Source organism: Mustela nigripes, chromosome 7, assembly GCF_022355385.1.
Source record: "Mustela nigripes isolate SB6536 chromosome 7, MUSNIG.SB6536, whole genome shotgun sequence".
Taxonomy (NCBI): domain Eukaryota; kingdom Metazoa; phylum Chordata; class Mammalia; order Carnivora; family Mustelidae; genus Mustela; species Mustela nigripes.
Window position 1 is genome coordinate 102,444,432 of NC_081563.1, and position 25,351 is coordinate 102,469,782.

The 25,351-nt window shown below is 39.4% G+C and overlaps 1 pseudogene; it reads left to right on the top strand.

Moving 5' to 3' along the window:
- Positions 1 to 8,548: 8,548 nt before the first annotated feature.
- LOC132022845 (U4 spliceosomal RNA) lies at positions 8,549 to 8,619 on the top strand (annotated as a pseudogene).
- The last annotated feature ends 16,732 nt before the right edge of the window (positions 8,620 to 25,351 follow it).

Here is a 25,351-nt window from a genome sequence, read left to right on the forward strand (position 1 = left end):
TGCAAGCACTTTTATGGAATTGGACCAATTGCTAATGAAAGTTTTTAAAAATCCTACCTCCTTTTTCAGAGAACAATTTATTCATATCTTGTTGTTATTATTATTATTACTATTATAATAGATTTTCTTTATTTGAGAGAGAGAAAGAGAGTGTGAGTGGGGGGAAGGACAGATGGAGAGGGAGAGAGAATCTGAAGCAGACTGCGCTGAACAAGAGCCCAACTCGTGGCCTCATCTCACAACCCTGAGATCATGACCTGAGCCAAAATCAGGAGTTGGCTGCTTAACCGACCAAGATACCCCATACCTTTATTATCGATCTACTTTGCCCTAGTAGAATGTGTCTGTTTGCATATCTGCTTTCTCACCAGACCTGGATCACCATCTTTAGTAGAACATTTCAGAGCACATGTCCCCTCCCCACTTCCAGCATACAGTTCTCTTTCTGGGTTCACAGAGAACATGTTCAAGCGACATTGGGTCCAGGTGGGCTGTGAAGAGCTCTGGTATTTCCAGGTCTGGCCCTAGAATGTCTATACACACTCTATTTTTCCTTTCTACATAAAAAAAGGACTCTAGGTGGAAGGAGCCCAAATCTCTGAGTTACTGTTCAAAAGGGAGGTATGGGACCAAAGGTGTCTGCATTTAACTGTGCATAATGAGAAGTAAAACTTTGTTGTTCAAAACCATTGTGACTTAGGGATGTTTGCTATAGCAACTTATATTAGCTGCAAGACAGGGACATCTGTCTCATGATCATTATATTTCCAGACCTGAGCATAATGCTTTGCATGGAGTAGTTGCTCCACCAGTGTTCGTTTAATGACTGTAATAAATGTGGTCTTTATATAGACTTTACTTAATAAGTTCACTCTCCTTAAAGTATTCCTACTATAGGCGGCTGACCTATAAATATGAACTCTTCTGTCTTTTGATTGTACTACTTTCTCATAGATTTCATCTTGTATTCTTGGTCTGTTTCTTTTGCAGACAAGCTTATTTGACTGGAATATTTGGAGAAGATAAGAGAAATCAACAACAAGCCAGAACACCTTGCAAATATTGTTGAAGAGAATCTTGTGGTTTATTGTGACAGGATTTTATTGTTGTTCCTTTTTTTTTTTCCTTACTGAAAACTGTTGCAAGACAGTAAAGAAATGTATTAGTAATTTTTTTAAAAAGAGCTATTTATTTATTTGACAGAGAGAGAGAGAGAGACAGCGAGAGAGGGAACACAAGCTGGGGGGTGTGGGAGAGGGAGAAGCAGGCTTCCCACAGAGCAGGGAACCCAATTTGGGGCTCGATCCCAGGACCCTGGGATCATGACCGGAGCCGAAGGCAGACACTTAACGATTGAGCCACCCAGGCGCCTCTTGTATTAGTAATCTTAAAAATAATGTTTTTCTTAGGGAAAAACTTAAATATATACAAGAGTAAAGAGAATAATACAATGAATCCTTGCATACCCAGAACCCCACTTCAACAAAACTCATGGCCAATCTTATTTCATTTTATATTTTCATGTACTTCGTCCCTCTCAGATTATTCTGAAGCAAATCCATGACACCGTATCATTTCACTGGCACTTTACATCTTTCAGTTTGTAGCTCAGAAAGGTAAGGGCTCACTTAAAAAGAAATGAAGCACATGCATACTGAGAGAAGTCAAAACCAGAGACTTACTGGGTGTAAGAATGATTAGCATTTAGGGATTGCAGTGGAAGCTATTAGGTGTTTACCAAAATTGTTTCTTTTCAAATATACCAGTAGACTACATTTCCCACTATCCTCTGGACTCAGATTCAGTCACATGACTGAATTCTGGCCAATAGAATGTGGAAGTGATGTGTGAGCTTCTTCCATGTTTAGCCCATAAAAGTCTCCTATGCAAGATCCTGTCTCTTTTTCCTGGCCTGCTGGCTGAATGTGTCTGCCCAGGATGATCTTAGAATAATGATCAGCCTGGATCCCTGGAGCAGAGCCCTTACCCCACCCCTGACTATGCCCAGAACACCCTGGCTAGGCTTTTATGTGACTGAAAAATAAAATTGAAAAAATGTGTTAAACCACTAAAATATGGGGATTTGTTACAGGAGTTTTTACTATCTTCACTAATAAAGGGGTGGGGGAAAATCATTCCTTTCAAGGGCTAGATAACAAACTTTGTAGGCTATACGATTTCTGTTGCAACTACTCAAACCTCCTGTTGTAGTAGGAGAGCAGCCAAAGAAAGTCCATGAACAAATGGGTGTGGCTGTGTTTTCGTGAAACTTGGTGCACACAACAGACAGCTGGACCACATGACTTGGTTTGCCAATCCCTGTTATGAGAGATTGGAACATCGCACCACCTCCTCTCAGGTGCTGTTGATGAAGGAATCACAGCAAGGTGGGGCAGATGGATTCTTCTAGCCGTGTAACCTCTTGGGCAAGTTATTATACTTCCCTGAGTCTCAGTTTCCCTCATCTGTAATTTGGAGCTGAGAATGGCTGCTCTAGGGATGTTGCGAAGTTCAACGATCACTTCCACAGCAGGGCAGGGTGAATAGTCCCAGGTCTCTCTCTCTCCTAGATGAAGGACAGCATATTATGTCCATAAGAGCAGAGAGCTTCTCTGTGTCACTCACTTCCCAATTTACATCACAGATGCTCCATAAATATTTGTTCAATGGATGTAGCTTTTAGAAAACTGCTGAAATTTGTAACTAGCTGAAAGGCTCTGAGGTAAACCCTAAGCTCTCAAGGAAACACAAACAAACGAAAAGTGCAAAGTGTTGTTCCATTAGAGTCCTTTGAACTATGAGGGGGTCACAGTGCTCAAAAGTGAGAAAATCACCACCCTCAGAGGCTCAGAGGGACCCCCAGGGCCTCCACTCCCTGAAGCAACAGCTAGGCTTATGGGACACCTGGACCTCTGGCAACATTCTGCTTCCTGATGCTCCAACACACACACAAGCACGCAAAACATGTCAAGACTGAGGGTATTCTTGTGGCGCTCTCTACTTCACCCCAAGAGCCCCTAAATGTACAAAGAACCTGAGACTACTGAGTGCATGACCTTTTGAGGAAGCCCAGAAACTGCATTCCCGAGTGAGGGCTGTCATTCCCAGGCATGAGCTAGAGCAGTGGGGAGATTGGATTGGCTTTTTGAAAAGGTTTATGATGGTTCTTCCTTATGTGGCAGGGTCAGTCCTTTATTGCATTCCTAGTGTGCTACTAAAGTATGACATCTTCCGCAAAATAGTGAGCCCTTGTAGCTCTCATCTGTGTTTTTAAAAGACCCATTTATTGCCTTTGCTTTGCTATAATTATTTCTGTGCAAATTCTGGGAGGCAAAATAAAATCTCAGGGACATGCTATACCTGGAAGAGAAAAGGGCTTCAGTATTATAAGGAGGGGTGTGTGTGTGTGTGTGTGTGTGTGTGTATTTAATATTTATATCTAATATATACATTATATGTTATATAATATCATATATAATAATATATTTAATAATTTAATATATATTAAATAAATGTTTATTTAAATAAATGTATATTAAATTTATATAATATATATTATATATAAGTTAAATAATATTTAACATATATTATATACAATATATTATTTATTTATAATATATAATATAATATATTTAATAATTTAATATATATTAAACAAATATTTGTTTATAAACATTATTTATATAAATATTATGATTTATTATTATTTAAAAAATAATATTTTTAAATAAATATTTATTTAATATATATTAAATCATTATATTATACTTATAAGTATATACTTATATACTTATAATATATATTAAATTTATATATAATTTATTAATATCTATTATAAATTATATATAAATTTAATATATATTATATTACGTATATCATACATATATTACATATATTATATTACATATAATATATATTAAACACATATATTATATATTTAAATATATATAAATTAAATAAGTATATATTAAATAAATAAAAAATAAATAATATAAATAAATAATATAAATAAATAATATAAATATATTTAAATATATTTTTAAATATATATATATATATATATATTTAAACTTCTGACAATATCTGAGCAGGAAGTGAGTGATTCAGAGCTGAATCTCAGAGTCTGGATGTTGGAAGGGGAGCTTAGAATTCAGTATCCAGCTTCCTTTTCTAGATGAGGAAACTGAGGTCCAGAGAATTAAGTAGACATTGTCAATACTGCAAAGAGACTTGGTGGCAGAATTAGGGTCCATGGCCCTAAGACCAATGTTCTGTTTTTCAAAGGAAACTTTAAAAAATGAAAGTATGACATACACATAGAAGAGAGTACATATCCTAAGTGTATAGCTCAGGGGAATTATTACTACCCAGATCAAGAAACAGTCGATTACCAACACCCCAGAGGCTGATTACCCAAATGTTACCAGTGTTCTGACTTTTATCACCATACATTTGAATTGCCTTTGAAACATTAATACAAATTGAATTTTACAACATATTTTCTTTGGGATCTGGCTTCTTGTGCTATCTTCTATCCCTCTCCTCAACTTTTTATTTTGAAAAATTTCAAACGTCTAGAAAAGTTTACATGTATAATTGAATGAACACCAGACATCCGTGTGGTAAATTGCACAGATGATCAGTTTTTCCTTCACCGTACCCAGGCCCTTCACAATACGACTTTGTAGCTTCTCCCATCACAATGTGGAGACATCTTCCCTCCACCATGCTGGCCCTGTGATTGGCGTTGAGTAACTAGCAGCTACTGGGGGTGGCGGGGGGGGGAGTACGGGGTGGAGGGGTGGTGACAGGTGTTGTGCTAGGTCTCTGGTTGGACCTCAAGAAGACTCATATGCTTCCTCTCTCTTGGTGTCTGTCTTGGAGCTTTGTCACTGCCATGTGAAAAAAAAAGGATTAGGCTGCTGGAGGAAAAGAGAAAGGGTCCTAGTCACCCCACCCAACACCCAGCATATCCCCAGAAGCAGAGCCACGTAACTGACCTGTCACTGATCGTACACACACGTAAGGGGACCCAATGAAGATAACAGGAAGCATGCATCTGAGCCCAGCCTAAACAGAATAATGAGCTAAATAAATAGTTGCTGTTGTGTGGCAGTTTTGTAATATAGAAAAAGCTGTCGGACATAATCCTTCACCCTAAACATGTCAGCATATATCTCCTAAAAATGAAGAGATTTTCTGCTACATCATCACAGTATAATTTTGCTTAGGACATTTACCGCTGATACAATCATCTTATCTAATTTGCAATCCTTATTCAACATTTTCTTACTGTCCCTACCATATCATTTATACGTTTTTTTTTTTTTTTTTTTTTTTTTTGATCCAGGATTCAGGTGAGAATTGCTCACTGCATTTCATTGCCATTGTCATGTCTCTTTACATCTGTCTTGAACAGTCCCCAGTCCCCTTTTCTTTTGGTCTTTCGGGTCATTAACACATTTAAAAAGGCTAGGCCAATTGACTTTACCAAATGACCTTCAGTTTATACTTGCCTGATTGGTTTTCAAATATTAATTTTAGATTATGCACTTTGGGCAGGAAAACTTACCTGCATGGTGTGTTCTTAGCACATTACACCACAGGGCCCATAAAGACCATGAAGCCCATGAAGTGCATTTGCCTAGTTGTTTGGGAATCTCTTCCAAGGTGCAAAGATCTTGAAACAGTTTTGTGAGGTTAAGTGAGATTAATTCTTGACTGAGGATATGTTGGTGGGTTCTATTTTTTTTAATGTGGAAAGAGAGAAAATATACAAATTTATCTGATCTCCCAGGAACCTATGGCATTTGTTCTAAGTTGTTTGTCAGCCTTGTCCAGTCACCACCGGGCAGTGGGCTGCGAACATATTAGAGGGTGACTTTCTTGTATGAATCAGTTCTTTTTTTGTTTGGGCTTATCAGAAGTCATTATCAATTCATTTGTAAACGTTTCACTTCAATCTCTTTTGGGGGGAGGGGTGTAGCAAGCCAGACCTGGTGTAAGACAAAAGCAAAATACATTTTTATTACTCACAACTGATTTCAGTGATTTAAAAATAATAAATACATTAACTTTTGTGTCACATTTTTTTTCAAATGCAAAGAGAGGTTAAAAAGAGCTCAGTCATATGAAGAAAAAACCCAACAGGCTAGAAATATACTCTCTCTCTTTTTTTTTTAAACAATTGAGGAGTTTTGGAAATAATCTTTTCAACAATCCCCGGTGAAGTTATACCTGAAAGAAAGTTAAAACTGGTAAATTTTCATTTAGAAAGGAATGAGACAGCTGGTCCTCAGCAGAGAAAGAGCAGACTGACAGCTTTAAGATGCCACATCAGAGATGTCTCCATGCAAAACAGCTTTAAGACCGACTGCTTCTCACATCTTTACTAATAAACACAAGATCTCATCACCAAGGCTTATGGCAAGGATTTCACAATATTTGGGGGTGTGGTGCCTCATTTGTGAGCCAGATGTGTCTAAGCTGAAATCTGAAGATTCTCATTTGGTAAACTCTAAACAGGATGATGAAAGTTAGATGAGAAATAGCCCCTTGGAAGAATAAGCATGAAAGAGCTTGTTTATATATTTCTGGAGCTCAAATTTGGGATGACTGTTATTTTACAAAGGTCGGGATTTTCCTTTATTTACCTGGTGTCTAACTTAGTTCTGAAACTGTAGTTGTCTTATCCACGAGTGATGAACAGAAAGTAGTGTTTGGGAATAAAGATTTTATTTGTTGGGGATGTGACAATCAAATAATACTTTAAAGGGATGTTTTGATTACTCACAAAGCCTGAAGGATAAACTGTTCTCACTCTTTCATGTGTGTGTGTGTGCATGTGCGTGTTTGTAAACAATATGCGATGGTGATATCTGGCACAACAATATTGAAAAATTTCCTATAGATGTATTAGTCAGGGCAAGTAACACCAGCTCCTATAACAAACATTCCCTTCCCTGAAGTTCAGTGACTTAACACAAAAAAAGTGATTGCTTACTTAAACCACAACACTTTGGTATTAAAGAGCAAACTTCCTTTGAGTAAGGGGGTCAGACACCTTCTGTTCAGTGGCTATGCATTTTCTAGAACCTTTATCCAGTGAAAAGAGAAAAGAAAAAATTTATATGGAACTTTGCTCAGAAAGCCATTGGCCAGAGCTCATTCCGGGCCCTACCCAACTGCAAAACAGCTGGGAAATAGAGAACTCCTAGTTTAAAAGGAAAACAAAATGGGTATGTTGAGGATTTAGTGCTGTTTTCACATAGAATTATCTTTGCCAAAATACCACTTGTTTTCAGTAGTATGTAAACAAAAACTTATGGTGTCACAGATGGGCTAGAAAGAGCAGGTATCAATACATTTTTCTATAAAGGGTTAGAGAGTAAATATTTTTCAGCTTTGTGGGACAAGAAGAAAAATTAAGGACATTACATATATACTTTTTTTTAAAAAAAGATTTTATTTATTTATTTGACAGAGAGAGATCACAAGTAGATGGAGAGGCAGGCAGAGAGAGAAAGAGAGAGAAGGAAGCAGGCTCCCTGCTGAGCAGAGAGCCCGATGCTGGACTCGATCCCAGGGACCTGAGATCATGACCTGAGCCGAAGGCAGCAGCTTAACCCACTGAGCCACCCAGGCACCCCAATGTATGTACTTTTAAAATTATTTAAAGTATACCTGTTTAAAAATGTAAAAACCATTCTTAGTTCAGGGAACATACAAAAAAAGAGAAAGTAGACCAGCCTGGCTGTAATTTGCTAACCCTTGGACTAGAGAGATTTTAAAAGGAAATATTTGGAGCTGAAGGATTTTCTGTTTCTTGGATTCCTTTTTTGCTTGAGATTTTTCAGATGATTTCTTGTGCCAAATTACATGAGAATGTAGGTTTAATTGAGGTCATGAAGATCTTTCTGAATAAGACATTTACATTCTTAGAAGGTAATATTTAAAATAAAAAATATTTACTGTAAGTCGAATAGTAAATAAATATTAGGTCATATTTTGAAACATAGTAAACCTATATGTCATTATAAAAGAGTTCATTTCTGCAACATAATGCACAATTACAACATGATAAATTATAATATTAATTTTCTAGGTACTTTATAATGATTTATTTATTAAGATTCATCTGGTACTTCTAGTATATCAATGAAGCCCTAAGATATTGCCTTCTCCTTGCTCTTCTTTCTCTCTTGTGTTAGAATGGTTGCTCTTCCTGGTTATTGTACAATTAGATAATAATATTAATGAGAAGCTGGATTCATGGGATAGTCTAGGCAGAATCACATAGGAGGATGTTGGCTTGGCCTGACCATACCAATCCCAACTCATTAGCAGTAGTGGTAGGGGTAAGATTTTATATATCATTTAGGTTAAGTAAATATATTAATTTTTTGAAAGTATTGCAAAAAATGTAATATAAGATTTATATTCTAAGATTTTACTAATGAGTAGATTTGTTACTTTCAATTTTTTATTAATCACTTTTGTAATTTGAAGAGTCATATATTTTCGCTGTTGAAAATGTGGAAAATTATATAGCTTTGCGCAGTGGCAGTATCGTAGCCAATGAGGTTTATCCGAGGCGCGATTATTGCTAATTGAAAATGTGGAAAATTATAAAAAAGGAAAATCAATTATATACACTTCTATACACTAAATCAATTATATACACTTCTATCACCTAAAAATCACTGTTTGCCTTCTGATACAGTTCTTTCCTGTTTATACACACCAAACACATACATATATATGTACATGCAAACACACATAGCCTACATACCTATTTAGATGCTTTTATATAGTTTGGAGACATAATTGAAACCATGTTTAATATGTCCATTAAAACTCATCTAAAAGAAAACTTTTAATGACTGCAGTGTATTATCTTGTATGATTCTATCAGAATGCACTCAGCCAACCTCTATTCTTGAATACTTATATCACAGAAATACTACTTGAAATATCACTAAGAGAGATACATGCAATAGAATCACAGAAAAACATATGTGTGAGGATAGTCATAGCAGCTTTATTCCTAATAGTCCACAGCTGGGAACAATCCAAATGTCTATCAGTTTTAGAATGGGTAAACAGTATTTGAAATAGGCACACAATGGAATATTAATCATCAATAGAAAAGAGCTGATGGCTGCCTGCTGTATGTAACAATAGAGAAACTTTTCACAGACATAATGTTTAATGGAAAAATAGATACCAAAGAGCACGTTCTCTATGATTCTATTCATATGAAACTCAAGAAGAGGTACAACAAATCCAAGGGTCTGGGATGTCAGAATCGTGCCTTGGACAGGGTGTAGACAGGGATGGGGCATGAGGAGAACACCAGCATACTGGAGGTGGTCGATATTTTGGTCTGGTAATTGCATACGACATTAATATGTAAAAATTACTTGAGCTGTATGTTTCATATTTGTGCACTCTGTAAGTTACCCTAATCAGTAAAAATAAGAATAAAAAAATAGTCTGTAGATACAGCTTAGAAAAGGTTTTGACTAGATTTCTTATAAATTCCTCAGTATAATCTTATATGCTCTAAAAAGATGTTATTTTGAACTAAAGAGCATATTATTTTGTAAAAACCTAGGATCTCTTTTCTATTACAGCACTCTCATAAGCTAGACAAAGGACAGCATTTTTTTCAGATAATGCTACTAGTGCTCAGATTTGCCAAAGAGTACTAATAAATCAGTTGGTGGAATTAGGACTAGAACCCTTCTTTAGACTTCATGTAAATCTCAATTTAATCCAGCACTGAATATAAGAAATCTGAATTCAGGAGCACCTCGCTGTCTCAGTTGGAAGACCATGCAATTCTTGATCTTGGGATCATGAGTTCAAGCCCCACACTGGGTGTAGAGATGACTAAAAAACCAATAAATACACTTTAAAAAAACACAAAATCTAAATTCAAAAGTCAGTTTAATTAAAGATGTTGCTCCATGAACTGCATTTTACAAAAAGAATTCAAAATAGGATTCTTTGTCTTGTAAAATTTCCTAGTACTATCCAGTTAGTATATAACTAATAAACAACTGTTTTATGTTTTCAAGGATGTTGCTATTTCATAGAGTAAGATCATAGGTATCCTAGAGTATAATAACTTAGTAACAAATATTTTAATTTACACTGACAAATCTGCAGGTCAGCTGTGGTTTCACTGATCATGGCTGGTCCAGGATGGAGTATTGGTTTTGAGTGAGTTTCTCTCTCTCTTTCTTTCTTTCTTCCTTCCTTCCTTCCCTTTCTTTCTGATTTTATTTATTTGACAGAGAGAGAGAGAGAGAGAGTATGTGTGTGTGTGTGTGTGTGTACAAGCAGGGGGAGCAGCAAGCAGAGGGAGAGGCAGACTCCCCGCTGAGCAGGGAGCCCAATGTGGGACTGAGATCATGACCTGAGCCAAAGGCAGGTCAGGCTGCCTTAACTGGCTGAGCCACACAGGTGCATTCCTTTTTTTTTTTTTTTCTTTTTTAAAGATTTTATTGATTTGACAGAGAGAGAGAGAGCACAAGCAGGGGGACCAGGAGTGGGTGAGGAGAAGCAGACTGCCTGCCAAGCAGGGAGCCCGATGTGGGGCTCGATCCCAGGAACCTGGGATCATAACCTGAACCCAAGGCAGAGGCTTAACCAACTGAGCCACCCACGTGCCCCTGAGTCAGTTTCAAGTCTGTTCCCTACGCCTGTATTCCAGGACTCAAGCCAAAGGAACAAGAAAGTCCTGGCCCTTACATCCACTTACATTCCATTAAACAAGGCACCATGGCCAAGTCCAACATCAGGTATTGGGGAAGGGGAAACACTGGGTTGACTACCGTCCATCTGTATCAGTAAATACTGCTGCCTTGTTAACAACTTCCAAATTCAGTGCCTTAAAAGAACGATTTATTATTTCTCAACAGTCAATGAATTGGTTGAGGTGTTTTTGGTAAGCTGGCGGCTCTCATGCATCGGTGGGCTGAGGACTGGTCCCTCCACGGTCGCCTCAGCAGGGGTAACACAGCTCTCTTCCATGTGGTATCTCATACTTAGCCAGCCTGCTGGAATTTGTTCTTTTAATGTTGACAGGGTCCGAGAAAGAATGGAAGATTCCAAGGCTAGCTCAGCCTTTGGAACTTGTATGGCATCATTTCTGCTGTATTCTGTTATCTACAGTAAGTAACAAGATGGTACAGATTCAGAGTGTGAACAAATAGACTCCAATATCTGATGGGAAGAGCTGCAAAGGCACATTGTGCGGTGTTCTTTTCTCTAACAGAGATGCCACATGAGGGGAAAAAAACCCCACACTGGCTTGCTGATCTTGAGATCCTACTGGGTGCTGTCCAGACCCATGAAGACATCACCAGGTAATGGATATTTTTTTCTCCGCAAAGGGCTTGAGGCTCCCAGAGACCTTGAGGAAGCTGTTTATTAGCACCTTATGAAAGGAGAGGAAGGGGACATATTATATTTGGTCTAATTTGACTCTCTATATGTTCAGCATTTATCATTCGATTAACTGCAGTAAGAAACTACATGATCAGAGGAACTGATAACAGACTAAATTTGGGTAATGAGTAAAATTATGCAAATAAGCTGTGAATTTTATTCTCATCCTCCCCTTCTTTTCTCCCCAGGATCTCTCATTCCTCCTATGGATATCATTGTGGGGACCCGTGGTGGATTGTACTATTTTTTCCATTTCTTCAGTGGAGTGTATTTTCCTGCCCCATTGATATGAGGCTTAAACATGTGACTTGGTTTGGGGCCTGTGGGTAGAGGCAATGGGATGTCAGTTCTGAAGCTGCATCTTACAAGACACCATTTCTTCTTATGTGTTTTGCTTCTATCCTGGGGCAACTACAGTTCTAAGGAAGATGTGAGATGTACGGAGCACACCTGGACCTAGTCCACAGCCTCGGCCAAGGCCAACTGAGCCCAGATGAGGTCATCTGACCCCACCTCCTCTGCAGACAGGTGGATAAATGATTATCATTTTAAGCTAATGAGTTTTAGGGTGATTGTGACTTTAGGGTGACTTATAGCATTATTGCAGAATTAGCTAACTGGTTCCTAAAATTCCCAGGGAAATGAGCCAAATCATCTATGTCTAAGGTTCACATTTCACATTTATCCACACAAAACTTGAACAAATTCTTTATAAAATTGTATAGTTGGAAGACACATCCTACATCTGTAATTTGCCACATCTGCACAACTCCTCCCCTATCGTGAACCCAATCTTTCTTTGACTTAATTTGAAATCAGTCATTTAAATCAACATTTCCACCCCTATGCAAGCAATAATATCCATGAAATCAAAAGTCTGGTGTGTTGTTGTATTTTTCCCATCCATCTCTGTATCTCTGTGTATCTGTAGGCACATACGTACCGTGGTAGTGATCATTCTATGTGTGCATCACCAAGCCTCATTTGCTATTTTCCTGGGCACATAGAAAGATCACCTTTCCAAGTTAGGTGGGACCATGTGGCCACATTCTGGACAAGACTGGTTAGATCAAGAATGGTCAGAATCAGTGTAATGATTTACTCATTTCTAGATCTGGTTCCTGAAATCTCCTGTGCTATCTATCCCCCTCTCTCTTTCCTTGTCTACTGGCTAGAGGCAAAGAACACAGTTTAGGACTCCAGGTTCTTTGAAAGTGGCAGAGTCAGTTGAGGGAAGGAGCCTTGATATTTAAATTATCTTATATATCAGAGGTCTGTCCCCATCGCCCTTCACCCTCCTTGCCATTCCCACCAGCCCCCACTGTCCAGTCCAGATCCATTGATGGAAAAATCAATGCTTACTGTATCAAGCTACTGAGAATTCAGGAGATATTGGATTTAGCAGTCAGAGTTACCTGTCTGATAAAAAATGCATCATCCTTAAAACTAGAGGATATCCAACCATTTATTACATAAGCTTCCCTCTACACCACCTGTGGTCCTTATTCCATACTTTGGAAACGCTGCTATGATCCATCTCCCCATATTACTGTCAAAAAATCAGCCCTGGAGAGGGAAGGTGCCACCCAGGTGTGCACAGTGAGTTAGAGCAGGAGCTGGGGCTCAAATTCAAGATGTCCAAGTCCCAGACTGATCCTAGTTCAGGAATGCCGGGCATCTATTTAATCCCCTCAGGATTACACAATAGTTTGTTGTCCACACTGCCTACATCTCCTGTTATCTTGGCACTGCTGACAGATGCCAAGGACTTCCATCGCTGCTCCCCAGAAACTTTGCCTGAGACTCTTCCCTGGCCACAGAGGTGCATCCTGCCTGCATGCCATGATGAGTGCCCTGGGCTGCCCTCCATCAGGGAGGACACAGGAGGTGGTGGGCAAATACTCCCATTTCTTTCCTGGGAAGCCTGTCCTACACAGTCTCTCAGCGGGGTTTTAGAGGGACTGAGCCCCTCCTTACCCACCTACACCCCCTCTCTTGACTCCTTCCCTTTTCCTCTCATTTCCTCCCTCATGAGAGGAGGCAGAGAACTTGAGAGAAGACATCTCTGAGGAGCTGGCCTCTAAAGAGAGACCTGAATGTCCTGTGGGGACATGCTAGGACAGTTTCAAGTGAAAAATCACCATTTAAAACATCTCTGGAGGTGGGAGAGGGCTTGACACGTCCAAGGCATAAAAATGAAGCTTGCGTGGCTGCTGCAAGGGGGTGAAGGGCATGTGTGTGTGGCTGGGGTTGGGGGGAGGGCTCTTAGAGAGGTGATCATGGGCCAGCTAAGGATTTTTTTTTTTAAGATTTTATGTATTTATTTAAGAGAGGGAGAGAGAGCATGCATGAGAGCATGAGATGGGGGAGGGTCAGAGGGAGAAGCAGACTCCCTGCTGCACAAAGAACCCCATGTAGGACTTAATCCTGGGACTCCAGGATCATGACCTGAGCCAAAGGCAGTTGCCTAACCAACTGAGACACCCAGGCGCCCCAGGCAAAGGGTCTTAAGCAGAGGAGCCATTCAATCAGATTTGTTTCTGGAGTTCAAGTAACAGACTTTCCCAAGAAAATTCAGGGACTAAGGCATTGGTGCTTTTTGGCAAGAGACAGTATACGTGCTCAATGAGGTTCAGCTGTGAGCTCCATCTTGGAGGGGAGGCCAGGCCTGGTGGAGTCCAGTGTCTCTGTGCATAGTGACCAACGCCTGCCCTCTGCTTTCCCTTTTCACCATGATCTGTTCTGTCGGTTCTTCCTTCCAGTCAGAAAGGTCAGGTAGAGGTGGCCCTGAGCAGAGTGTGTGTGTGTGTGTGTGTGTGTGTGTGTGTGTGTGTGTGAAGATACCCCCACTGCTTTCTAAACTGACATCTTGGGCCCTAGTCTGTCTTCAGCCCTTAAACTACAAGCTACCTCATGCTAAATTCAGAGTGGAGTTAATTCAGCTGGCACGATTAAACAGGCGTTTCCTCCTGCACTTTGCCCCGTGCGGAATAAACATCTTTTTGTACCACAGCCTGTTAAAATTATTAAAGGAGGCTCCAACAATATTTCCATGCCCAGGGGAAGAATTCTATTACAGTGCTGGGCAAACTGGGCCCTTGAAAACTCCAACAAGGGATTCTGGAAATGGCGGGGAAGATTGGGAGCTGTAGATGTAAAGTAAAGGACTAAAAATGGCCCAGACAGGCAGAACAACTCAGCCCGCTGAGGGGAGTCTCTGTCATCCTGTTTCCCTCCAAGGTGGGGAAGTTTGTTGTGAAGGCTAATTAGGTTGTTTGAGACTTGGTACTGAGGGGTCTCAAAATTAAAATAAAACTACGAAAATCCAAAACCAATCAATGCTCAAAAGACTGATTAAGTCTGTCTTTAAACGTATAGAGGCTTGACTAATATTATTTGAGTTATTATATTCATGAGGATTCTGAGAACCCTTACAGTGTTATTAAGTTTTATGCGAAAGAAAGGATTTTGCTAATCTGTTTTTGGTGGGAACCAAGGTGACAAGCACTTGGATAAACAGTTTTTTTCCTCGGAGAGGCACATGTTTTAAAATGGATTTAAAGAGTTGGGTCAGAAATTGTTTTAAAAGGTGAGTTTATCCTCGAGGGTTTTACATTTCTTAGTCTGAAGCCCCCAGGCCCCAGCTCCATTCTGAAGTTTAAAAAAATGATTTGATAGTACAAATTACTTTCTTTCTTTGTTTTCCATCTGTAACACAGTTTGTATTTTTTAATAGGCATATATACTATTTTTATAATTTAAATCTCTACAAAACGGGGCAAGAAGAGAAGTAGTCAAGGACTATAAAAATGTGTGATAAGTCACTGCTAATTAAAAATGCAAGTATTGACCATGTTAACTGAGTCAAGTAATTGTTGTTGTTTTTTTTTAATACTATCACTTAACTTAATTCTCTTTTTTATCCATAAAGGCTCATCTTATTAAAATAGACTGTTGGGGCGTCTGGGTGGCTCAGTGGGTTAAAGCCTCTGCCTTCAGCTCGGATCATGAGCCCAGGGTCCTGGGATAGAGCCCCACATCGGGCTCTCTGGTCAGCAGGGAGCCTGCTTCCCCTCCCCCCCCACCTGCCTCTCTGCCTGCTTGTCATCTCTGTCAAATAAATAAATGCAATTCCTATCAAAGTACCATCCATCTTTTTCAAAGAAATGGAACAAATAATTCTAAAATTTATATGGAACCAGAAAAGACCTCGAATAGCCAAAGGGATATTGAAAAAGAAAGCCAACGTTGGTGGCATCACAATTCCGGACTTCAAGCTCTATTACAAAGCTGTCATCATCAAGACAGCATGGTACTGGCACAAAAACAGACCCATAGATCAATGGAACAGAATAGAGAGCCCAGAAATAGACCCTCAACTCTACAGTCAACTAATCTTCGACAAAGCAGGAAAGAATGTCCAATGGAAAAAAGACAGCCTCTTCAATAAATGGTGCTGGGAAAATTGGACAGCCACATGCAGAAAAATGAAATTGGACCATTTCCTTACACCACACACAAAAATAGACTCAAAATGGATGAAGGACCTCAATGTGCGAAAGGGATCCATCAAAATCCTTGAGGAGAACACAGGCAGCAACCTCTTCGACCTCAGCCGCAGCAACATCTTCCTAGGAACAACGCCAAAGGCAAGGGAAGCAAGGGCAAAAATGAACTATTGGGATTTCATCAAGATCAAAAGCTTTTGCACAGCAAAGGAAACAGTTAACAAAATCAAAAGACAACTGACAGACTGGGAGAAGTTATTTGCAAACGACATATCAGATAAAGGACTAGTGTCCAGAATCTATAAAGAACTTAGCAAACTCAACACCCAAAGAACAAATAATCCAATCAAGAAATGGGCAGAGGACATGAACAGACATTTCTGCAAAGAAGACATCCAGATGGCGAACAGACACATGAAAAAGTGCTCCATATCACTCAGCATCAGGGAAATACAAATCAAAACCACAATGAGATATCACCTCACACCAGTCAGAATGGCTAAAATCAACAAGTCAGGAAATGACAGATGCTGGCGAGGATGCGGAGAAAGGGGAACCCTCCTACACTGTTGGTGGGAATGCAAGCTGGTGCAGCCACTCTGGAAAACAGCATGGAGGTTCCTCAAAATGTTGAAAATAGAACTGCCCTATGACCCAGCAATTGCACTATTGGGTATTTACCCTAAAGATACAAATGTAGTGATCCAAAGGGACACATGCACCCGAATGTTTATAGCAGCAATGTCCACAATAGCCAAACTATGGAAAGAACCTAGATGTCCATCAACAGATGAATGGATCAAGAAGATGTGGTATATATACACAATGGAATACTATGCAGCCATCAAAAGAAATGAAATCTTGCCATTTGCGACAACATGGATGGAACTAGAGCGTATCATGCTTAGCGAAATAAGTCAAGCAGAGAAAGACAACTATCATATGATCTCCCTGATATGAGGAAGTGGTGATGCAACATGGGGGCTTAAGTGGGTAGGAGAAGAATAAATGAAACAAGATGGGATTGGGAGGGAGACAAACCATAAGTGACTCTTAATCTCACAAAACAAACTGAGGGTTGCTGGGGGGAGGGGGTTTGGGAGAAGGGGGTGGGATTATGGACATTGGGGAGGGTATGTGTTTTGGTGAGTGCTGTGAAGTGTGTAAACCTGGTGATTCACAGACCTGTACCCCTGGGGATAAAAATATATGTTTATAAAAAATAAAAAATTAAAAAAAATCTTAAAAAAATAATAAAATAAAATAGACTGTTATCTCAAGTGCCTGGGGGTCCTTAAAAATACAAAAAACACTTCCAGTACCTGAACAAGATATGAAAGTTTGACCTGTGGACATAAAGTTGAGTATTTGCAGATGAAAAAGATGCATATTCACATGGCTCTTCCTGGGATTGCTGAAGGAGAGATTTGACTTCATTGTTCCCTCTTTAACTTTAGAGAGAGGGTTCAAATCATTACCTTATCAATCTGCCCACTCTCTGTGCACCAATATTTCTCCAGAAATAGGAATAATAATACGAACTACTTGTAGGGCTATTGCAGGTATTAATTCCATTAATAAAGATTCTAGGACAGTGACTGGTGCACAGTAACTTTCCGTACATGATATTTCTTTCCCCTAGTCCCTAGCACCCAGTTATTGAGCATGTAGATAATGCTTAGCAACTACTTCCTAATGAGTATTCTGGTGAGGGAGACCTTTTCTAGAATTGGATTGATAGGACAGATATTCCCATTCGCTCAGGGAGGCCAGTGAAGCTCACTGATCTTCCATCACGAGCCCATATCCTGTGCTACATGGAACCATCAGTGGTGTGCTGAAGAAAGGCAGACAGGCTTGTGAGAGCCAAATGTTAAATTTCCGGGAATTCTGTAAGCTGCTTTTAAACATGACCATTAATAAGAATTAAATGACGTAAATGTGCACGTAAATAAATTATACCAAAAGCAAGGTAATACTCAAAATTTAACATTTCCTCATGATTTTCCATTTTACGATGACCTCTACTCTTGAATTTATTCATATCTGTCATAGTTATGCGGTGGGAAAACTGTATAATGCTGTGTTTTTACACATCTCCTCCCGACTCTGTGTTCAGTGATGGTACTTCACGTTTGTAGATTGAAATCAGGCACAGAGTGAATATTTATACCATAGAAACCAGCAAATGCTACAAATCAGGGCTCCCCTACTTCCCAAGTGCCCCCTTCCCCCACCCCAAGCTACTCTTTATCAGCACACCTCTGACTTTGCTCAGCCTGGAGTGGGGGATGGGGTTGGGGGTGGCAGAGATTAGAAGGGATGGAGATCTTCAAAAAGTTTATCATTTGACAAAACTTACAATTTTTTGCTGCTTCATCCCCAATTTTTCTTCATGTTAAGGTTTTCATGGGTCATTATATCAGAGTGAAAATCTGCATTTTCCTCTTCTCATTTTCTTTCTTTGCACATAAGCATTTAGATAAGTAACTTTTGGTAGCATAGAAGTAGCAGTTTATGCTACTGCTGGCTCTGTACCCCCAAAATACATTTGGAGTTCACCAAGCTGTCACCCCCAGATCCAGCCATTCAGCCAGGCTTTCTTCAGGCGCCAAGGCCCCTCCAACAGCCTTGACCTTCTCATTGTCACTCTGGTCTTTCAATCTGTTTTTCCACATAGCACTAGCGAGGATTCCCCGCCCCCCCAGAATACATTAACTTTACATTTCCCCATTCTTTAAAAAAAAAAAAAAATCACTTTATTGGGGTATGCTTGACATACAAAAAGCTGTCTATATTTAATGTATACAAGTTGATGAGTTTGGAGATAACTATACATTTGTGAACCCATTAGCATAATCTATGCCATTAACATACCCATAACCTCCAGAAGTTTTCTCCCGTTCTTTTCATTATTGTTATGATTATTATTATCATTTTTGTGATAGGAAAACTCTTGTGATCTAGGATTTTAGCAAATTTTCAAGTCTATGGTATAATTTAACTGACTATAGGCACTGTTATATAGTAGATCTCTAGGATTTAGTCATAGGAATAATCCATGAGACATGTGAGCCAGGTCATGTCACTCCCATCTGAAAACCTATCCAGAGTTGTGCTCTGCACTTAGGATAAGATGCAAACTCCTTGTCACAGCCCGTAAGCATCTACAAGATCTGGTCTTTGCCTGTTTGCTCACTTTGTCTTCTCATTGTTTCTCTGTCAGTGCCTGGATCATACCCATTTTTTTTTTTTTTTCTGTGTCTGGGTCTTTGCACAATGGCTCTGCTGTCTGGACCATCCCCGTACTTCCCTGTTCCCTAAAGTCTAGCTGCTTTTTGTCTTTCAGGTTTGAGCTGAAGTGTCACCTCTCAGCGAGGTCTTCTTTGGTCTTACTATATAAAATACAGTAAGACCTCCTCTTATATCTATCTTCACCATGGGTCTGTATCTCTTTCATTTATTGCGTTTTTCATCATTTGTAAATGTGTATTATTAGTTTACTTGCTCTTCTTTTGGCTGGTTCCCCAACAAGACAGGGAGGTTTAAGAACTAGGGCCTGGGTCTGTCTTGTTTCATCAGAGCATGACCAAAGCCTAGCACAGTGTCAGACACAGTTACATTTAATGAATAAAAGATATGAAGATAATCTTACAGCCCAGAGTTAACATTTTGCTACAGCTACTAGTTTCAAATGAAAATAGCACTCATGGGGTGCCTGGGTGCCTCAGTCAGTTAAGAGTCTGCCTTTGGCTCTGGTCATAATCCTGGGGTCCTGGGATTGAGCCACATGTTGGGCTCCCTGCTCAGTGAGGAGTCTGCTTCTCCCTCTCCCTTTGCCCCTCCCCCTGACTTGTTCTCTCCTCTCTCACTCTCAAATAAATAAAAATCTTAAGAAAAAATAGCACTCATTTTGCTTTTTTCTCTTTTGATAGGATAACAAAAAAGTTGTTTCTTAACACTCTTGTGTATTTCTTCTCGCTTTTCTGCCTTTACTTGTCTGTTCCCCCTGCCCCCCATACCTGCTGCCCCTCCGTCCCTTGTTGTCCTTGAGGTCTCATCTCAAAGGCTACTCCCCCAGAGCTTTCCTCTGCTCTTCTTGGATATGCCCTTTATTCAACCTTCTTCCTTCCCTCTTGTGCCTTCCTAAAGGCTCTTACCTTGCTGAATGTCACTGTAAAGGAGACTATAAACTTTTCCAGAACCCATACAAATGCATATCCCCGAGGAACCTAACAGCATGCTTTATAGACAACGCTGTCCTCAGTAAAAGTTGCTCAATTAGTTTATGATGAAAATCAAAAAAAAAAAAAAAAAAAGGAGTTAATTACCCAAATGTTTCCAAATAGGAAAAAAGAAAACTTTGACTGATTAAACGTCTTCTTTTTCATCTCTGTGGTTTAGAATTGTTTAAACGCAATCCCATGGTTTGTTTCTTATCAGCTAAGGCATGTTCTCTCCTTTGCTCCAATAGTGCAAATTTGCCTTCGCCTAGTGCTTCCTCTTTAGAAAAAAAAATCTTAAAAAACTTGGAGTTTCCTCTTTAAGGAAAGGCTGAGAAACACTAAAAATACTAATATAGGATAATAAATATCATGAGGTGAAATTCCTTTGTGCATTTTGTAGGAAAAGCCAAGGCAGACCTGCTCAAAGTCCTGGCAGTCCCTCTTGCCTGGGATCAAAGGGCAAGTGACCTAGATTCTAGCCTGATGTTTGCAGCATAATGTGTTTGCAGCTTTGCCTCCAAATTCCAAAGAAGGTCACAGTGAAATGGGTGGGGCTGATGGTGACTCCATTTTCTGAACTTAAGAGGCTTAAGAAAGTAATGTGCCACTCATTTGCAAAGTTAATGAAGATCTTATTTCTACTGTGACCTTGTCCAGATTTATTTTATAACCTAGCTACACAAAATGGAGGATGTGGACTTTCTGGGTGATGTCAATGATCTCTATCTTTATAGGGGTGTGGATTACCCAGGAGCATTTTTGTTAGAATTCCTAGTACCAAGCATTTAAGGCTTGTGTCTTTCTCCCTGTAGATATTAGACCACAATTTTAAAAGGAAAAAGTAAAACGTAAGACATGGGCATTGAAAAACAATCCAAGTAGTACAGAATTGGATAAAGAAAAAGATTCACAATAAAAAAACGACCCAGGCAATCACGACACAATGTGGTTGATGGCCAGCAGTATCCTTCAGCGTCACCTGAGACCTTGTTTAGAAGTGAAGACCCTCAGATGTCACCAGGGCCCTCAGTCAAGGCCCATAGTTTAGCCAGGTGGCCTAGGCCAGTTGTTTCCAGTTAAAGCTTGGGAACCTCTGCCTTGAAAAAAGCTCTTGTGTCTGGGGGCACAGTTATCTTCTCCCCATCAAGGTCCCTTTTACCATCTATGCGGTACTGTTAGCCGGTTTCTTTGATTAAAATCTAGCCATTTCTTACTTTCCCCCACTTTACAGAATCCCCCCCTTTCCTTCCTGTGCCCCCTGCCCCTGCCTGTGCCCGGCAGTGGAGGCTGTCATCCCGATTTTGTTGTTCCTAGCCACACAGTGATTGGGTGAACTGAGCCTAGTGGAAACCACTTAACTTCCCGCATGTCTGTTTATGCTTCTTTACAAAAGACATAATGGCCCTGGACTACTCAGAGCTTAAATTAATTAATGTTTATAGAGCACTTCAAGCCTTGGGGATAAAAGCCTCTTTGAAAGTGTGTGTAATTATTATTATGGCTAATGAAGCTGGCTGCTAGCCCCTCCCCCTCACTGGGGAGGGGTGAGGTGAGGGGAGCTGCTCTGGGTAACAAAATCCAGAGAAGGTGGAAATTTAACTCAAGTGTCATTTTCCTTCTTTGCTTACTCTATTGGTATTTTTAGGGTCTTTCTTTCTTTCTTTCTTTCTTTCTCCTTTCTTTCTTCATACTGCATTGCGTGTAGATGAATTAAGTCAAGTGGGTTTATGATAAAATAAGCAAAACACATTCTAAATATAGCGCTTTTCTCCGGCCTCATACACTGCACTCTTCTTGTTCCCTTGGTAGGGAAGTGAGATCCAAAAAGCCTCAGAGAGAGAGAAGATTTTTACTAGAAGGTGCCTTAGAGTTTATAGTGATGTTTCTCAAGATGTTGAGGTTTATTATTTAGTCTTGGGATTAACCAACTTCTAGGAACATAAAATTTAATGCTAATTGCAGTAATACGAAGACATTCTGCATAGGTCTCTGCTCTAGGAAAATGACAGTTTAAAGTACCAATGCATCTCCAAGAGGAAAATGCAGAGCCCACAGTGTTCCAAGGGAGACCTGTTTACCCAACTCAGATCGTTGTACAAAGGGCATTTGGCTTTGACAATCTCAACTTACTCTTCATTCATTTCTGTGGTGTAAGTCTCAGATTGTCTCTGTTGGCTTGATTTCAGAGATTATGAAAGAAGTAAATGCAAAAAGTCAATAAAGTTGCCCCAGTGCCTTTTGGGACCTCATTGTACAATGATCTATTATTTGATTTTTAGGAAATCAACTCATATGTATATGTACTATGAGTACATAGTACTTTATCTATTTGGAATCATTTTGAAGCGAGAAACTTCAGTATGAAACAATCTTTTAAAGATAAATTCACATGTTTGTTAACTGGGTTTTATCGCAGCTAGATAAAGGTATCCAAGTAAGAGTTCCTGCATCAGTCCTCACAACTGGTCTTGCAGGAGTGAAGTCAACACTGTTGGTTGAGGGAGTTGATCTATAGGAGGGGCCACCATTGGAAGGGGAAGTATCACTGAAACTGAAGTTTAAGCAAAGGCTTGACAGGACTGTCTAGATATGGGTGCCATCTTGGCAGCTTTTTCAGGACAGCCTCCACTCCCTTCACTTCTTTTATATTCTCCACATTCCCCCCCCCCCCCCCGCCACCCCAAAGGTTTAAGACCCTGATTGGGAGATGGTGGACAACTATTTACTGAAAACTTGAGTCTGAGTCCTATAGGCAAATACACCAAGTCAGTTATGAACATAAATATCAAATTCACTTAGGGGACAGCAGTCAATTAAGAGGCATTCCTGGGAATCTCCTTTGCCCTACAATGTGAAAAGTGTTTCCTGCCTTCAAGGGGCTCGTGAGATACCTATAGAGACAAGCGAAACAGATTTGTATTTGTCTCTTCCTCTGGAGGAGCTTTATGAGGGCTGGACCCGGGTCTGTTTTACTCACTGTTTAAGTTTTGGTTCATAGTAGAAAAGCAATACATGTGTGTGCTTTTTTAAAGGTTTATTTATTTATTCAAGAGAGAGAGAGAAGAGGGACGGGCAGAAGGAGAGTGAGAAAATCTTCACGCAGACTGCACTGAGCACGGAGCCCTACCACAGGTTCCATCTCCAGACCCTGAGAGCATGACCTGAGTGGAAATCTAGAGTAGGAGACTTGCTGACTGAGACTCACAGGTGTCCCCCGCCCCCATAGATGATTTTTAAATGCATGGAAGGAGAAGGATGGAAGAAAGGAAGGATGAAATGTAGGAAAGAAGTGAAATAAACTATGCATGTTGCTTATTATTCAAATAGAAGTCAATTACTATGTACAAGTTTCAGGGAGGAGGAAGGCATTGAACAGGGATCCAATCGTAGTAAGGGCTTGGAGAAACATGTGGGAAAAGGAAGACGTTCCAGTGGAGGCAAAGAATGAGAGCAAGGATGAAAATGAGTATATCTGTGGCTTGAGGTGAGAATTAATAGTTTTAAAAAAAAAGGATGAATGGAGAGAGTGGAGACAGCTTATAGGCATTTAGGTATAAGTTAGAAAGACAAAGTTGCTCTTTACCAGGTGATGTGCCCATGATAATGAAAATTGATTAAAAGTAAAAAGTTTAGTTAATAATCCAGGAATTTCCTGAATAAATAACTGAACATTTGTGTTATCTGGAAAAGAGTATTGAAATATGAATTAGGTTTACATTTTCCAGGCTTTTGACAAAGACCAGTAAAGAATCCCAGAAAGACTTTGTTATTTATATATTAATGCTGATGATAAGTTTTTGATTATTTTGGAATAATTTGTGTCTTAGAAAAGGCAAAATTATAATAGTAAATGCATGAAAATGAAGCCTTTCTCTTTTTTTAATGGAAACTAAATTATTTCCCAGACGTATCCAAAATCAGGAAACAGAACAGAAAGGGATTGAAAATTTGTTTAAAACCTTTCTAAATAATTGGCCAGGATACAACTTGAACCCTAGGCTCTCTGGACGTGAGTTGAAAATGACATACTTACTTCGTTCTTTGAAGATAGAGTTTTCTATTCTAAAATAATAAGGGGGGAAAAATACAATTTTTCACATAACTTACAAAGCACCATGATTGCTTAAGCCTAGACTCTTGACATTTTAGACAGAATTGAGCCAATTCAGTGAGTAAAGTATAACTGTGTTTTGACTTGGTCTGGACAAAGTCTTTGAGTGTTCAGACAGGCAAATCTAAGAATAATAGTAATGAGTGGAGTGTGAACTTTCCCATTCATCTTAATGGGGTTGTCAACTATGAAGTTTAATTATATCACTGTTAGCCATTTGATGGCAGTTTTGAGACTCAGAGGCCAGCAATTAGTGGTGACTTCTAGCCCAACGAAGTACCTCCACTTTCTTGATTGTTGTAATGAATGTCCACTAAGGAGAAGGTCAGTTACAGTCTTTTTGATCCCAGTCAATCACCTTAGTTACTGAGTCATTAGCTGCCTAATAACTGGCAAATCCTTCTGGTCAGCTAGATCTGTCTTAGGTGTGTTGGTCATTCTTGCCAGATGAACCAAATTGTCTTTCATTTCTGATTATGATTTCCTAAAGAAAACCACAAAATATAATTAAGAAATGGCCAGTGAGCAAGTTCTATTTCTTTTGTGTGACTGCCCCTGCTGTCCCTCTAGGGGGATCTAGTCCACCTCATTAACCTGTTGAATACTCAGTGTGGTTGAGTTACAATTGACAGGGGGAGCCTACAAGGAGAAAGAGCTCATGGTCTGTTCATTCCTATACTCTTCTATTTATTCATTTCGTGAAGTATGTTTTCAACTCTACTATGTGCCAGACACTGGTTTAGAGTAAGCTTGGACAACAAGATCTGTAGGGCTTATGGTATACTAGAAAACATTTTGGAATTGACTTGTGTAATTCCAGTACATAGTAAATAGATTAGAATTTATTTTAAGAGTGATAAAGTGCTATGAAGACAAGAAAGCAGGGTGCTGCGGGTCATGTGGACATTGCTCTAGATCAGCACTGAACAATAGAAATACCATGTGAGCCAAAATATGAGCAACATATGTCATTTTAAATTTTCCTATAATCACATTAAGAAAAATTTTAAAAAGCATAATTTTAATATGTTTTTTAACTCAATATATCC